This window comes from Lissotriton helveticus, chromosome 1_1 (genome assembly GCF_964261635.1).
Source record: "Lissotriton helveticus chromosome 1_1, aLisHel1.1, whole genome shotgun sequence".
Classification (NCBI taxonomy): domain Eukaryota; kingdom Metazoa; phylum Chordata; class Amphibia; order Caudata; family Salamandridae; genus Lissotriton; species Lissotriton helveticus.
In genome coordinates, this window is record NC_136057.1 from 537431377 (window position 1) to 537447820 (window position 16444).

At 44.2% G+C, this 16444-nt stretch overlaps 1 protein-coding gene across 3 annotated transcripts in view; it reads right to left on the reverse strand.

Annotated features, from left to right (window-relative positions):
• The window catches only part of EPS8 (EGFR pathway substrate 8, signaling adaptor), a 1030589-nt gene that overhangs the window by 824607 nt on the left and 189538 nt on the right, over window positions 1–16444 (reverse strand). The gene's annotated exons all lie outside the window — the stretch shown is intronic.

Here is a 16444-nt window from a genome sequence, read left to right on the forward strand (position 1 = left end):
GGGGTCCGCTGGGAAACCTTAGACTCGGATATATCCCGGAGAAGTGGATGAGTTTAGGGGAATAACAGGTTCACCGATGCTAGAGTGAAGGGTAGGCAGAAGAGATCTACCCGCAGCGCGTGAAAAGTAAATGGAAGTAGTTTACTTGCAGTAAAACAAAGCTATCCTGTCTAGACACTTGAGCACTGTGGCGAATGTGTATTTGTTGTAAAATAACCAAGCACTGAGCACTTTAAAAGGAAAGAAAGTTTCCGTTACCTCGGGAAGGGAGGGAGTCAGTCGCGAAGCGCCTCTGACGTCACTCCGTGCCGCGCTGGGATTGGTAGAAGCAGCAGGCGGGTAGCGGGGCTGGAATTGTAAAGGAGGGGTGAAGCGCCGGAGCGTGAGAACAGTCTCACGAAGGGGCCGCGCACCCATTGGCCGAAAAAACTTGAACGCGTGCACCTCATTGGTTGCACGGAATTGCAAGACGCGTTCTGATTGGAGGTGACTTTGTAAACAGAGTTAAGCGTAGAAATCGTATGTGGCACTCGTATTGTCCAGAGACTAGACCCGATCCAAGAAACCAAGGGTTTGAAAGGGATCAGTGGAAAGCTAATAGATACGATATCATGTACGGAGCTAAGAGGAAGATGTCCCTTGTAAGTAGGGTAAAGAATTATTTCAAAACGGACAAACCGATTAAGTCTAGAGAGGGCGTTACTATCCCGCCACCGAATACTCCCGCCTCATTCATGATGTTTGACCGAGGGTACAACACCTGTGTGTGGTTGGAGAATTGGGTAAAGTACACAAAGGATGACGGAGTATTGGCTTTTCCGTTAGACGGTACTTTCAATGGTAGGATTTTATTCAATTTGAGAACCCGCATGAATGAATTACATCCCAGACAGAGACTAACGCAGTATGAGGCATTAGAGGAATGGGAGATTGAGGCTTTCGAAAGAGAGAAACCCCGAATGGACAAAGGTCTGACCAAGTGGTACCCAAGGCTGAAACAAGAGACCAGGGATAAAAGGATGAAACAGTGGAGACAGAGCATGATTGTTGAGGGTCTGTTTCCCATGATGCCAGCAGGTAACCCTTCTGGGGGAGAGAAAAGGACAGAAAAGAGTAAGCATTGGGGAGCCCTTGGGGAGTCAGATGATGAATTGTTAGATTACATCTTTACGAGAAGTCCGCCCCCTTATAATGAGGGAGCCCGACCTTCCAGTGCAGGGGAGAATCCCCAGCGTCCATCTATTAAGGAGGAGGACAGATCCCTATGTAGGGGGGGAGGTGGCCAGGTGTTGCCCTATTTTGAGAACCCCGGACCCGCAGAGGTACGCAATATATATCCTAGAATGCCCGAGAGCTCAGAGGAAAAATATTCCCGTGAAAGAACATTTTTTCCCAGACCTCTGTATGAAAACGAAGAAAAGCCAGTAAGTTCAGGGGTACCCTTTTTGCAGCCTCCATATGGGGAAGAGCGTAGGTCATTTGGCACAGGAACTTTGTTCCCAAAACCAAATTATGGCGGAGGACCAAGTGAAACGCATCCTACTGCCCCGAGTCTTACCCCTCACCTGACCCCACAGATGATACCTGACGGACATTAGGAAGAGTACTAGATGAAAGGGAGCAAGAAGTCTTAGCTAGACAGAGGACAGAAATAATTCAGAAGATCTCCCAGTTAAATACCAGTCCTGAAGCTTTGACTATTCCGGTAACAATCGGACCAGTAGTCCCGTTGTATGGGAATAGTCAAGGAAGTCCGAACCCTCCAGTTATGAACCCGATAATGGCCCCGCCGAGGCAAGAGCCCCTACTGATAGACGATCAGTCCAGTGAGTGCGAGTCCGAAGTGGTGTTCTTGGATCTGCCAAACAAACAGACCGGAAAGGGAGTGCAGAAGAGGCATAATCCTTTTGATGCGAAAGAAATTAAATTAGAATCAGCAACAGGGACTAGGAGTGTTTCCTTGGTAACGCCGGAAGAGATTGAAAATTGGAGTCGTGATTTAGAAAAACAGGCTCCGCAAACGAAACATTTAGACCTCTATAAGCTGAGGGTAGAAATAGAGGAATTGATGGCAGGAAATGTGGGGTTAGACAGATTAAACACCTATTCTGAAGAAGAATTGCTGTTTATGTGTAAAAGCCTTACCAGAAGTACCAGGGTGCTTCACGAAAAGCTGACAGACACCGCAGCTAGTATGGGGGTAGATATTTCAAGATCCAAGCCCTTACAAAAGCCTTACAGAGCTGAATTCTCAGACAAGGATTTAGAGAACCTGTATGTGTCAGGGAAGAAGGTGCAGATTAAAGAGTTGCTTGCAGTTTTGCAAAAATGGGGAGATGTGGAAAGGTGGAGAAGCAGGTGGGCAAGAAAGAAAGATGAGGCTCGATCCAGACAAGCTACCCCTGAGTTCCCTTTAAGAGAAGTAGACAAGCCTGAAACATTATGCCCCATGCGTGAGGTACCAGGTGGGAGGTATGTGCACGTTCCATGGTCCAGACAGGATATTGTGTCCTTTACTAACGATTTCCCGAAACTGCGCGAGAAGCCGGTTGAATGGTACCGGCAAGGGGAAAGGTTCGTAAAGGTGCAAAAATGTCTGTGGAAAGACCTGGATGGGTTTTTCGATATTGTGGTCCCGGTCGATCTATGGACCGAGTGTAAGATAGGCATAGGTTGGCCTAGTGAGGAGTACCCGAGGGACTCCGCCACAGGGGAGCCGTCAATTGAAGTGATGAAAAAATATGAACAAGTGATTCAGCATTTGAAAAACAAGGTGCCAGCAAAGGAAACTGATTGGACCAGGATAGATAGAACAATGCAGGAAAGAGAGGAGACAGTGCACTCCTATTATGAAAGGTTGTTGCAGGTGTTTAAAACATACAGTGGTATAGATAACATCGAAATGAAGGATATGACGCATTTCATTTACAGGTTTGTAAACGGTTTAAGGCCTGAAATTTGTCAGTGGATAAAAGATAATAAAATCTGTTGGCATACCAAAAAGGTAGACGAGGTCCTACGGTACGCAAAGTACTGCGAGGACGAGATGGCAGAAAAGAAAAAGGCTCTCAAGGAGAAAGTGATGTGGGCTCAGGTGAAGCTCGCAGAACAGCAGGAAAAGCAGTTGAGTACAATGGTCAAAAATGCTAAGAACGAAGGTCCTGGGGGTGGGGGAGGAAGTAAGCCCCGGCCCAGAATGAGCAGGGAGGAGGCTATGAAGAAATTTCCCTGCCATCAGTGCGGCGAAATTGGACACTGGCGTAACGAGTGTCCTTACTTGCCCGATGATAACCCCAAAACACCTGATTTAACTCCACAGACGCAGAAAGAAAGACCAAGAAAGACTCAACCACAGGTAAAGACAGTGCAGGTGCCTCGCGCACCAAAGCAGGTATACAAGGGAAAACAAGCAGAGGGAGATGAGATAGAAGTCTGGGAAAGCAATGAGAACAGAAATGCAGCAACTTCGCAGTATCTATTAAATGATACCTTCCTTTGTGATGACCAGTACTGACGGGGCCTGAGAGGGGAGGACGAGGAGTGCGTACTTGGCGCCTCCTTGCCGGTAGACCAGTCGGGACCATACATTGAAGGAAAGGTTGACGGAAATGATGTCACCTTTCTGTTGGACACTGGTGCTACCCGTTCTACTGTGAGAACAGTGGACGTTCCAAACCTACCCCTCTCGGGAGAAGCCATCCAAGTAGTGGGTGTATCTAATCAATTGATTAGTACTCCTGTTACCAAGCCCATGGAGATCTCAATTGGAAACTTTAAGGAAATGCATAGATTTGTCGTTTGTGACACCAGTCCAGTGAACTTACTGGGACGTGATTTGCTGTGCAAAATGAACTGTACCATCTTTTGCACACCAAAGGGTGTTGAAATTCAGACCCCAGATGAAGACGGCATTTATAAAATAATGTTAGTCCGCCCTGACTCGGAAATTAAACGAATGACCATGCAGGATTTACCCAAAGAACTCCAAGAAGCAGTGAAGCCAGAGGTGTGGGACTTTACTGGGAAAGATGTAGGGTTAATGAAAAATGTGGACCCCATACAGATAGCCATCAAGGACAATGCAGTATACCCCAATACTAAACCCTACAGAATGAATGCAGAAGTGAAAGCTGGTGTTACTCTGGAAATACAGAAATTGCTAGAAGGAAACATCATACAGGAAGTAATGAGTAGCCCATGTAACTCCCCGATTATGGGCATTAAAAAGCCTAGTGGCAAGTACAGAGTAGTGCAAGATTTACGAAAAATCAACAAGATAGTGGTCCCCTGCTGCCCTATTGTCCCGAATCCAGCAGTGATTCTGTATCAGATTCCCTGGGATGCTGAATGGTTCACTGTGATAGACCTGTGTCATGCATTCTTTTCCATTCCCTTGCATCCAGATAGCAAATTTCTTTTCTCATTTGCCTTCAATGGTCACGTGTATTGCTGGAACAGGGTCCCTCAAGGGTACACAGAGAGCCCCTCTATCTTTAATCAGATCTTGAAAAAATGTTTGGAAACGTTGGTCTTACCTGGAAACTCTGTCTTAGTGCAATACATAGACGACCTCTTGGTGGCGTCTAAAAGTCATAGGGATTGTGTGATTGACACCATTGCCCTCCTGAATCATCTGAGTGAGAAAGGACATAAAGTGGCCCCTGACAAATTACAGTTCTGTGCAAAATCAGTGAAATATCTGGGGCACCAGATAGAGAAAGGGGTCAGGAAAGTGACGTCAGAAAGAGTGAGAATAATACAAAAGATGCAGTTACCCCGTACTCAGAAAGAGATTAGAATGTTCCTGGGTGTGATAGGATACTGCAGGCAGTGGATTCTGGGATTTGCAGTCCTAGCTAGGCCCTTGATAAAAATGACCAAGAGAGGAACTCCAGATGTTGTAGAATGGGATGATGAAAGCTTAACAGCCTTCACGAAACTGCGAGATTGTCTGTGTACAGCCCCTGCATTGGGAATGCCAGACTATTCCAAAGAATTTGCCCTGTTCTGTGACACTCGTGATAATTGTGCATTGTCGGTCCTGACACAAGATCATGGCACAACGAGAAGGCCTGTGGCATATTTCTCTGCCACCCTGGATCCAGTGGCTGCTGGATTACCAGGTTGTCTGAAAGCAGTAGCTGCTACCTGCGCAAGTTTAGAGCAGAGTGAGTCCATTGTCATGGGACATCCGGTAACTGTGTATGTCCCACATGGAGTGGTAATTTTGTTGACCAGAACAAAAACTCAGTATCTCACCCCTAGTCGGCTGACTAAATATGAGAGGATTCTTGTGGGTGCTGCAAATGTAAACATTGTTAGGTGCAGTATTCTGAACCCAGCCACCTTACTTCCCGACCCAAAGGATATGGAGGGGGGGGTGGATGATGAACATGATTGCATAGACTTAACAGAATTCAACACCAAGCCACGCCCAGACATAAAGGAAACGCCATTGCCTGTGCATGATAAGGAACTATTTGTGGATGGTTCATGTCTAAGGCATGAACAAGGAGGCCTGAGTGCTGCCTATGCGGTAGCCTCCTTAGAAAAAATTGAGGAAGCAGGTTACCTATATCATATAAAGTCTGCACAAGTAGCCGAATTGATTGCTATGATAAAAGCTTGCCAAATTGGGAAGAACCTGCGCATAACAGTGTATACTGACAGTCAGTACTGTTATGGGGTGGTGCATGACTTCGGCCAGTTGTGGCTACAGAGGGAGTTCCTGACTTCATCAGGTACCCCTATTCGAAATGGAAAGGTTGTTCAGGACCTTTTAGAGGCAATCCAGTTACCAAAGGAACTGGCAGTGGTAAAATGTGCTGCTCATAAGAAGAGCATGGACAAGGTATCACTGGGAAACGATTATGCTGATCGAGTGGCCCAATGGTGCGCAAGAGATCGGTATATCGTAAATCCAAAACGAGGGGGGCCAGGAACCAGCTGCCAACTTCAGGTGTTTGAAGAAGTTCCTACATGGGATGAAGTGAAAGAGTGGCAGCAGGCAGCACCTTGGCAAGAAAGAGAGAAGTGGAAGGACGATGGGTGTAGACCAAGACGTGTGGATGGTGTCATTTTAGGTCCAACTGGTATGCCTGTGTTGCCTAGACACCTACTTAGCACAATGGCGAGGTTGATACATGAAGGATCACACATTGGTAGGGACGCCATGATTCTAGTGTTCCAACAGACTTGGTACAGTAAAAAGTTCAGGAAAGTAGCAGAGTCCCTCTGCCAGAGGTGCCTGTCATGTCAAAAGATGAACCCAGGGAAGAGGACTGTGGTGGAACTGGGGAAAATTGGGAGGTCTGGGGGTCCCTTTGTAAGGATACAGGTTGATTTCATCACCATGCCCCGTTGTGAAGGGAAACGATATGTCCTTGTCATGGTCTGTTTATTTTCAAAGTGGGTGGAAGCTTTCCCTACTCCCCAAAATGACGCAAAAACAGTAGCTAAGTGTTTATTAAAAGAACTGATACCTAGGTTTGGGGTTCCAGTCACTATTGAATCAGATCAAGGCTCACATTTTCAGAATGCAGTGATCGACGAACTCTGTAAGGCCTTTGGAATTTCACAAAAGCTTCACTGTGCCTACCGTCCAGAGGCTTCTGGAGTAGTGGAACAAATAAATGGAACTATCAAAAACAGACTAGCAAAACTGTGTGATGCAACTAAACTGACCTGGGTGAAGGCCCTACCCTTGGTCCTGATGGGACTCAGAAGTGTTCCTGATCGCAAAACAGGCCTAAGTCCCCATGAAATCATTATGGGAAGAGTGATGAGACAAGCATGGGTGCCTGGAAGCAAACTGTTGAGTATTACTGATGATTTGGTGCTTGAATACTGCAAGAGATTGGGTGACCAAGTGCGTTCTATCTCTCGCCAGATCGGAGAAGACGCCATCCTCAATCCAACGACTCCTCTCCACAAACTGGTCCCGGGGGACTGGGTGAAGATAAAGAAGCATACTCGGAAGAGCTGCCTGGAGCCAAGGTGGGGAGAAAAACGTCAGGTGATCCTGGTAACTACCACAGCAGTAAAGTGTGCAGGAGTTCCACGCTGGGTACACGCCAGCCACACCCAGAAGGTACCACCAGACGAGGTGCCTGAAGCAGAAGGACGTCCAGCAGAGGACTCTGCAGGAGCCAGACCGGAAGTAGCTGACGACGTGCAGCCCAGTACCAGTCAAGCTGCAGAATCAGCAGACGTTGGCCCAAGAATAGTTGACAACGAACTACCAGGAGCCCAGCCTGCTGAAGGGGTCAAAGAAGCTGAGCCAGAAGTAGCTGAAGACGAGCTGCCGAGCATATGGCCAGAGGAGTGGATTCCCTTGATTGATCTCACTGAAGACCCCATTCGAACAAGTGAGAGACTTTGGGAAGGTAGAGAGTGGACTAGAGAGGAAAAGCAAGGCACAGGCGAAGAACCTCAGAATCTTGAGATCCACATCAAAACTGAGGAAGGAGAAGGTCAGACAGGGACAGAGCACGTGGTTGATACAGAACAAGTGAATGCTGCAGAGCCGGTGCCCGATACTGAACAAGTGAAGGATCCTGAACAAGAGGGGAATACAGAACAAGTGATTGATACTCCTCCACTGACACCTGATATCGGGAAGGGACAGACTAGACATAGTGTAATAGTTCGAGCAGAAGAAAGTCCAGAGATCGAAGTGCTTGAACAGGATCAGATAGAATTAGAAGAACGTGTTCAGGAAACAGAGTCAGAGACACTTGAAGAGCAAACACACAATTTACCTGAACAAGGCCAGATTAGTACCCAGGCAGAAGAAACAGATGCTAGCCCTGGGATTAGTCAGATAGAAGAAGAAGAAACTGAGACAGAATTGCCAACAGTTAATGAGAACAAAAGGGCAAGAGAAGGAAACGAAGTCCAAGTACCAACAAAAAGACTTAAGAAAAGAAAGCATCTTGAGCCTAGATACATAAAGAAATTAAGACTGAGAAGAAAAACAGTAGAAGAAAAACGTGCAGAAGAAAGGAGAAGTGCTCGCATAGCAGAACAACCAGAAGACCCTTCCAAAAGAAGGAGTGATCGGATAAAGAGACAAAACAAAAAGTATAAGTCACCTGAATGGACACTTGTGTTAGAAGAACTTGAAGATCTCGATATCACTGACGTAAGCGACGGAGAGCCTGTCCCTGAGTACTCTGACGAAGAGGAAGAAGAGCCACCGTGAATTTGCACAAAGTAAGATACTTGTGTAGAGACACAAAGAGGGGTTGAGAAACTTCTTCTGAAGCCAAAATGTCTGATTCAAACGTGAATGGTAGACCTAGTCGCAGCGGTTGCAAAACTTGCTGCAAGGTATGTGTCTGTAGTATAGTTGTCCTGATATTACTCTGGCTAGGACTAACAATTTTCATTCCCTTTGCTGTAAGCAAAGATACTAATATTGTCCCTACTGAAATTGTAAATACTGACAGTGAAGAGCTGACAACACAGAGTGTAGCTAGACATGAGAGAGCACTGAGACAAACAAAACAAAACTTAGAAGCATCAGATGAGGGAGAACTACATTATCACGGAATTAAAAACAGAACACGCTTAAATGTTTTCGCAAACTTATTAATACACTATGTAGAGACTATGGAAATTGAAGATTGCTATGTCTGCATGAAGCTACCTACTTCTGTAGCTGAAGGCGTGACATACCATCACTTACCGCTGACATACGGAATCTCCTGTAGCATTTTAGCTAGTTTATTTTACAAAAGAGGACCGTTACAGTACTATTACTCTAATAATGACGTGATCTTTTCTGAGCTTCCTATACGTGGGAACTTGAATCCTGTACATACCAAAAGTGACGTGATACGATATATGGGAGACTATTTCCTGACTATTGGTGATATTGACATAGGTGAAGCACACAGAGATAACTTGACTTGTTCTTTGCATGAGCAGGAAAAGATGTTCCTAAACATGGCAGAGAAAAGGAGAATTAAAATACAAAAGAAGGCTAATGACGAAAGTCAGAAAAAGCCAAGGTGGGCAGAGAACATGGAAGGCACCTCAACTGGTGGGGCGGGTCCTGCTCTGTTGCTGGATTTTGAAAAGAAAGGCAAGCTATGTCTTCACCGCGAGAAGACTAGCTATTATAATAACATTTTCATTGGTTCCAGTGAATGCGAACATAATTACAAGGTAATTGGAGGTTGGGGTTTCAAAAATGGGTCAGAGCCTGTGTTTCCTGGAATTTATTATATTTGTGGGGACAAGGCTTATTTCAAATTGCCGGATCACTGGTATGGAAGTTGCTATTTTGGCATTGTCTTCCCGAAAATATACCATGTGAATGGAGTTGCTGGAAGCAGTGAAAATACTAATGGCTTAGTGCGTAGTAAAAGAGAAAGTATAGGTGAGATTATGGGTAGTATTTTCAGTGCACTGATACCTGGAGTGGGAGTGGTTCTGAACACTCACAGAATTTGCAAATTGTCCACTATAGTGGATGTGTTGTCGACTGAGACAGCTCATGGATTTCTGCTGGTCAATACCGAAATGGTTGCGATCAGATCAATGGTTTTACAGAATCGACTTGCTCTTGATACCTTATTGGCGAAAGAGGGCGGAGTCTGCCGGATGTTAAAGGCGCAACATTGTTGCACTTATATTCCGGACAAAAGTGTGCAGCTCAAAAGATATGTGAGAAACATTACTAATTTGGCAAAGGAACTCAGACCACTCGAGGTTGATAGTGCCTGGAAGAGACTGGTAGATGGTCTCTCAAATGTAGGTCATTGGTTCGCTAGTATAGGTAAAGGTTTATTGTTTAAAGTACTGATGCCAATTGGAATTATAGGTCTCATCCTATTTTTCATATTTGTCTGTTGCAAATGCCGTAAGCACACCAGAAAGCATGAAGTGAATGCAAGAGGGGTGAAACGAAGTGTGGATGAGCTCGAATTGGAGGAAGTGAATAATCAGATCTATAAAAAGGTGAAGAATTCTCACCCTACCAAAACTGAAAGGGAAAAGCTGGAGAAATTGCTGGAAGAGATAGAGTTGTACAAAGTGTGAAAGAAAGTTGGCATCTGGTTCCATTAAAATTTTGTGATGATAGTAAATATCATCAAAGAGGGGATTGATGAAGCAAAGCTTCGCATATTTTGCGACTTGCTGTATTCATGAACCTCGTCTATGTGTAACAAGGTAATCACATGTACGTTTTACTAACGTTATTTTATGTTTGAACAAGGTTTCTTGATGCTTGCATATGTGTTTTACTAAAATAATTTACTCGAGTCGTTTAACATGGCCGCCGCTTGTATTTAGTTACTGCGCATGCGTCAGTCACACTCACGTGTCCTGACGTGTCTGCAGAGTTGGAGGGAAATTTATGCGCATGCGTAATACATAGCTTTGCCAGTAACGTGGTACTGCTCGTGCCACTGCTCTTGTGCCTGTTATATGTAGCTAACATTTAGACTGCATAAGTATATTTTATAGTGATAAGTTGAAAGTACAAAACCCTGTGATGTGTTTTCATAATGTTATTTTTATGTATTAATTTGTTTTCGCTTACTTTTCATGTACCGCGGGGAATGGGGGTCTAACTGCACCAAAAGCCATCTTGGAGGTCCCTTCTACGCATGTGCGACTTTCTGGGGCACCGACAACCTTGGCTGATGGAACACCGCCAGTTGGCAGTGATGGGCAAGATGCTCCTGAGAACCGACCTGCAACCCTAGCAGGACGGAATCACATGTTCTTATTCCGAAACAATGTAATATATCTATTGTATTTCTATGCAGTTTCTCATGGGAACCCCAATCTCGCTAGGCGGTACCCAGAGATGTAAATGAAGCATCCAAATAGTGTGTTATGATTGGTGTATTACCCAAATCCTACCTTAGGACCAATTGAAATTGGGGATTCTGACACTTCGCAACATTTGAGGGGTGGTACCCGGTCCCAAAACAGTATATCTACCCTGGGTTCACCTAGGGAAATTGTCCGACTTGTCTGGTTTAGCTGACCTGTCACTGACCCATCGTACTCAATAGGTGACTGAAGATACAGAGCGCTGCGGAGCACTCTGTCCGAAATTGACCATAGACTAAGGTTCTACTGAACCTTAAAGTGCTGGCGAAGCACTTTGCTGAGAGTTTGCTGACCCAATCTGGGTCTTGATCGATAACTGCAGAGAGGGTGGAGCGCAGGCGTTGCTTCCAAACTGCGGGTGCGGTCCTGTCCTGAGCGGTCCTGTCCTGAGGTCCTGTCCTGATTCCTAATCTGAGGGTATCCTGTCCTGTCCTGGGTGTCCATTCTGCACCTGCTGTCCTTTGAGGGGTATCCTTCCTTGAGGGTTTCCTGTCCTTAACTGACCCGTGGCCAGGGTTTGGTTTCCACACCAGTCTAGGTAAATACTGCTCTAAGTTCTTTAAACTTGCACCTTTCTATATTTCAGTCTTTGCTTTAATAAAGACACGCCTCTGCACATGTTGATTTTTCCATGCTTTTGCCGCAAACTATTGAATCATAAAGTCAAGTGCATATATTCTTAAATTGTTCCTATGCTATCCTACCTTTTGGAAATCATATTTTGCATTGCAGTTTGTCATTTTCTGATATGGTCTAGAACGGCCTTACTTAAACTGTCTGAAAATTCCTTGCCTTGAATGCATAGCATTTTCCCCTTTATATCTCATATTTGCATTTAATGATTACCCTGCCTTTATTTCTCTATAGTTATGTACTTTTCATTATCTTGGTTATTGATTGCCTTATTCTTGTAAGTTTAATGCTTGACGAAAACGAACTTTAGATAAACATTTTAAAACTTCCAGTTGTCCGTGGTCCTTTTACAAACAGTATTGAATGTCATTTGAATTTGCATTTGTTGCCTTTCCTTTTACAGCTAGGCCCCTGATCCGTTGGAGTTATAGGTACCCGTGTCGGTGGATGGTAAGTCGGGTACACTAAGTGATAACAGTAGGGAACACACACAATTGGTAGCAGCCCGTGAAGTCGCCCTGTCAATGAATAGTGTGAATTGGAAGTATATGGGCCCTGAAGCCGGAAACGGCGGAATCATTGGCTGGGTGACCTCGCGCGCTCTATCAATACACGCCACCTTACTAGCAGTAACAGGGCTTACAAACATTACTTTAAGGGAAGCCTGAGCGCTAGGCATAGCCAAGTGCCGAAAACACCAAAAAGTGGAGACACACGTCGCATCCCTAGTGATCCTATCAGCTAAGAGAAGCATCGCAATGCATTGGAGAAAGCCGGGGGACCACCGCTGGCAGGCTGGAGAGGGGCGTTTAGTAAATGGGAAGCCTCGGAAGAGAAGGCGTTTAGGTCTGAAGAAATTAAAGGTATTCGCAAACATCACATATCCATGCAATGGGCGACATTACTCCACACCTTTTAACAGGAAGCAGCCGACGAGCCACCTGCGCAGGCCAGCCCCTGCCCCCTACTGAGGAGATACATCAAGAAAGGGCCCAGCAAACTTCCCCCTAAAAGCGAATATACAGTAAGGAGCGGCCCCGAGTCGAACACAAAATGCCAATATAAATGAATTTATTAAAAAATATGAGATTTGTGAAAAAGTTGTGAAGAATGTCCACGATACATCAGGGACGGACCACTAGTAAGCAAGGTATAACCAGAATTTTATCAAAGACACAACAGGCTTAGAATGGGCTAATTCTATGCCAGGGGTAGCCCAATGATGTCAAGAGTGCCCACAATATGCCTAACATATATAGATCTACTATGCAAAGTTAGAATATTGTCGAAAATGTTAGACGCATGTGACACTATTCTAATAAAGATCGCCAAATGGCCAAACAAATCAAGAAACACAATTAAGCTGCAAAGCCCTCCTCCATTACCTTCACTCCCTTGCAGGTAGGCACACATATACATAGTGTTTCTGACCTTGCCCCCATTCACGATTACTAACTTGGGAGGCAGTGGTAATCATAGCTCACAGCTCTAGAAGGGTTCCTGAGTCCTCATCACTCAATGAAAGTGACAGTTAGATGGGATGAAAAGCGACCAGTTGCAATGATCCCTTCCCTAGGACTCAGGAGGCTGAGAGCTTCCACCTGCAGTTCTTAGCCTGAGCTCTGGGACCAAGTGCCTACACTCAATGGGCAAGTAAAAGACCAACAACTACCGGGGATAGGTCAGGGCTGCTGGGACATCCCAGGAGGAAAGTTGTGGTAAAAGCAGAGAAACAAGCAGACAGTAAAGGATGCAACATTACTGTGACACACATACCCCCTCTCTACTCTTTTTGGTTGAGCCTCTGAAGGCCTTAACAATGAGAAGTGGCCTAGAGGTAAAACCCATTTCTCACTCTAAGCCCAAGTGTCTGCCTTTTCTTGTCACTGCGACATACACACACTCATTCTAAAACACCAAGATATATACTGGGCATGCAATTTGTGCCCATTTTCTCCACTTGTGTGATTGTTTATATGCGCACACTGATGTAAAATGCTCTGCTGCATTTATACTTCCACAAACAGAAGTGGCAGTTAACCAGTGCTTAATTTGAAAAATAATAAGTGCCGGGGCTTTCGTCAGGAGGCCACTGCAGCTTGCAACACAGATAGCCCCTGCTATGCTGCCAATGATAGAAACAGCACAAGTACTAACCATCAAACTCCCTCAAGTGTGACTACTCGGACTATTTCAGGCCCCCAAAGCTATAAGAATGGCTTAGGAGGCAGGCAATAGTCATTTTATTGTTTATTGAATGAATAATTACCTGTTGTTGGGGTCACCTCCAAATTAGCCAGACAGCGCCACCTTGTGGCAGCTGTCACAAGCGCTGGTTTTGAGAATTAAGTGCCTGTTCGAGCACAGGAAACCACAGCTCAAACTAAGCACTGGTTGTGAATCACACCTCCCGCTGATGAGGGAGGGATAGCTTGCAGCTTATTTCACCAATTGAAGTTAATGACCTCAACCGAATCACACTATATCAGTACAGGTAATTCACTGGCTCAAGCAACAAAAGAAACTCCACTATTAAAAAGTCAGCACCTGCAACACTCCTCTGGAGCATACCCATGGCTCTCAATTCTATAGACCCGGCCCTGAGAAATAAGTGCCGGTGCTTAGCACCGCAAAGCACCGGCACAAATTAAGCACTGCAGTTAACACTGCCAATTTCCATCCCCTCAAGATGGCTGAGCCCCCAACATCTCAGTGACCAGCATAAATGCTCAGGTCTCCACTGTACTATTAAGAGAAGGTTATCAACAGTTTATGATAACTTCCCAAAATGTATTTCCACAATTTATGACGGAACCATGAATCTTGCAGTTTCAAGTAACCCCACTAATATATACTCCTTGTGAAAATTAATGCTACTGCTCTGACCTCAAGTGACTGCTCAAAAAGCAGCAGTGCCTTTTTAATCTCGACTTTGGATCTTTGGAAGTCCCTCTTTTTTGTCCATTACAATCAACTTTTCAGTTAGCATTCTTCTTCTAATTACTCCAAGCATTTGCACAAGGTTTAAAGGAGAAATTACCGTTGAAGAAACGATGCTTAACCTTCATTTACTGAAAACAAAATGGCGGCTGCATGCTTTCGATTTTGTTTTTCGTTTGCAAGTTTAAGGTCCACGTAATGTTTTTCCCCCAATTTTGTGTAGTGTTTCCAGGCCCCCAGGTACAGTTTATCCCTTCTTCGTGCTGTCAGGTCTCCCATTGTCTATTCAAATGTTTTTCACATGACGATTCTGCTGATTTAAGTGATTGGCGGAATCTACAGGTTTCCTGTTCCAACCCACCCATGCATGCATTTGCACAAAACCAAAGGTCCTAGCATTGGGAATAACATGCTAGCAAATTCATCTAACAGTGGCAATATTTTTAGCATAGGGAAACACTGTTGCCCCCTACAATTTGTCTCTATAGACAGAACCATACAAAACTTCCATGCAAACTTAGTGCACCCCAAAAAAAATCTTAACCCATAGGCCGTTTCAGACCCTTGAGGAGAACCTTGTCCTTCATAAAATGCTCATCGTATGGCTCACCACTTCTCTACTAAAAAATTTTCATATCACCGAATGTGATTTTGACAAAACTTGCAAGATTCAAAGCAAAACCAATCACATCTCTCTAAAACTTCAGATACAAGTGCCAGAACCTACAGGTTATGCGATACGCATCCAAGATATTGATCAAAATCAAACTCTTAAAAGACTAAATACCTTTTTTAATGGAAGGATCTCAAAAACTTGTGAATTGATTAACAACAAATGCCAAGAAGTCAGGTTTTTGCTGTAGTAGACCGCACAATACCCCATGTGAGATAAAATAGAATAAGTATCTTTTTTGACCTCCTTTCTTTTAAAGTTGTTTTAGTCAAGACAGTCCTGCACGTAATTTGTCATACCAACACCTAGCCAGACACAATAATTGAGTAGCAAATTTCATTAAGTTTGGCAAACAAATTCATAGTTTAAATAAAAAATATAAAATAAAAAAAGTATTTTAACAGAATGAACATCCGAAGCACAACTGCACTAACACGGACTGTAATATTATGTAGGCAGACAGCTAAATAGCCAACTTCTTAAAAACTTGCTTACTCTTGCTCCTGCTTTACGACTCAAACAAGAGCACAAACAGCGTCCATAATATCCGGCATAGCACTTGGAGGTACATGAAAAATAAAAAACATAATTCTAGAAAAAACAGACTATTGTATTAAATCTCTCAACTCACACAACCTCACGAAAACTGAAAAACAAGCTATAACACTGGCAGTTTAATTGACTAAACACAGCTGCTTACTGTGGCTGCCCCAAATAACAAACCTAAATGAAACGTGAGAAAGATTCACTCATGTAAGTACAGTCACTATAATAAAATCTCGGTTGGCAGATAACCACTTTCGGACGAACTAATTTCTTTATTTTTTTTCTCCCTCTCATCACTTTTGCTAAGTGCCATCACAAAATCAATTAACAATAGATGGGAAACACCACATCAGTAAGGTTGCCACAGTACTGTACTGGAATAGTAGTCCCAGAGCACATGTTCACACACACACACAAAAAACACCTCAAGAAAAGAGATTTTTCTTGGCTTAAAACATGGACTCTTCACCCCGATCAATCTGCACCAAATTAGAAATTAGCTGCAGATTTATCTATGGGTGGCAAAGTTATTGGGGGAAGAGGGCATATTTGTATTATTATTTTGTGCTTAATTTAAGCCGGTGCTTCGCAGTGCTCAGGACCAGCACTTAACTGTCAATAACGGCACTAATGGCAGTGCACCACATGGTGGCACCTACCGACTATTTTGAGGATGAGCTCAACAACAGTGTGTAATAATTTATACATTAAAAATGAATAATACCTGCTGCTCATAGCTTTGAGTGGTCTGTAATAGTCTGAATTGTCACACAGTAGGAGTGTGATGGTTAGTAGCTAGAT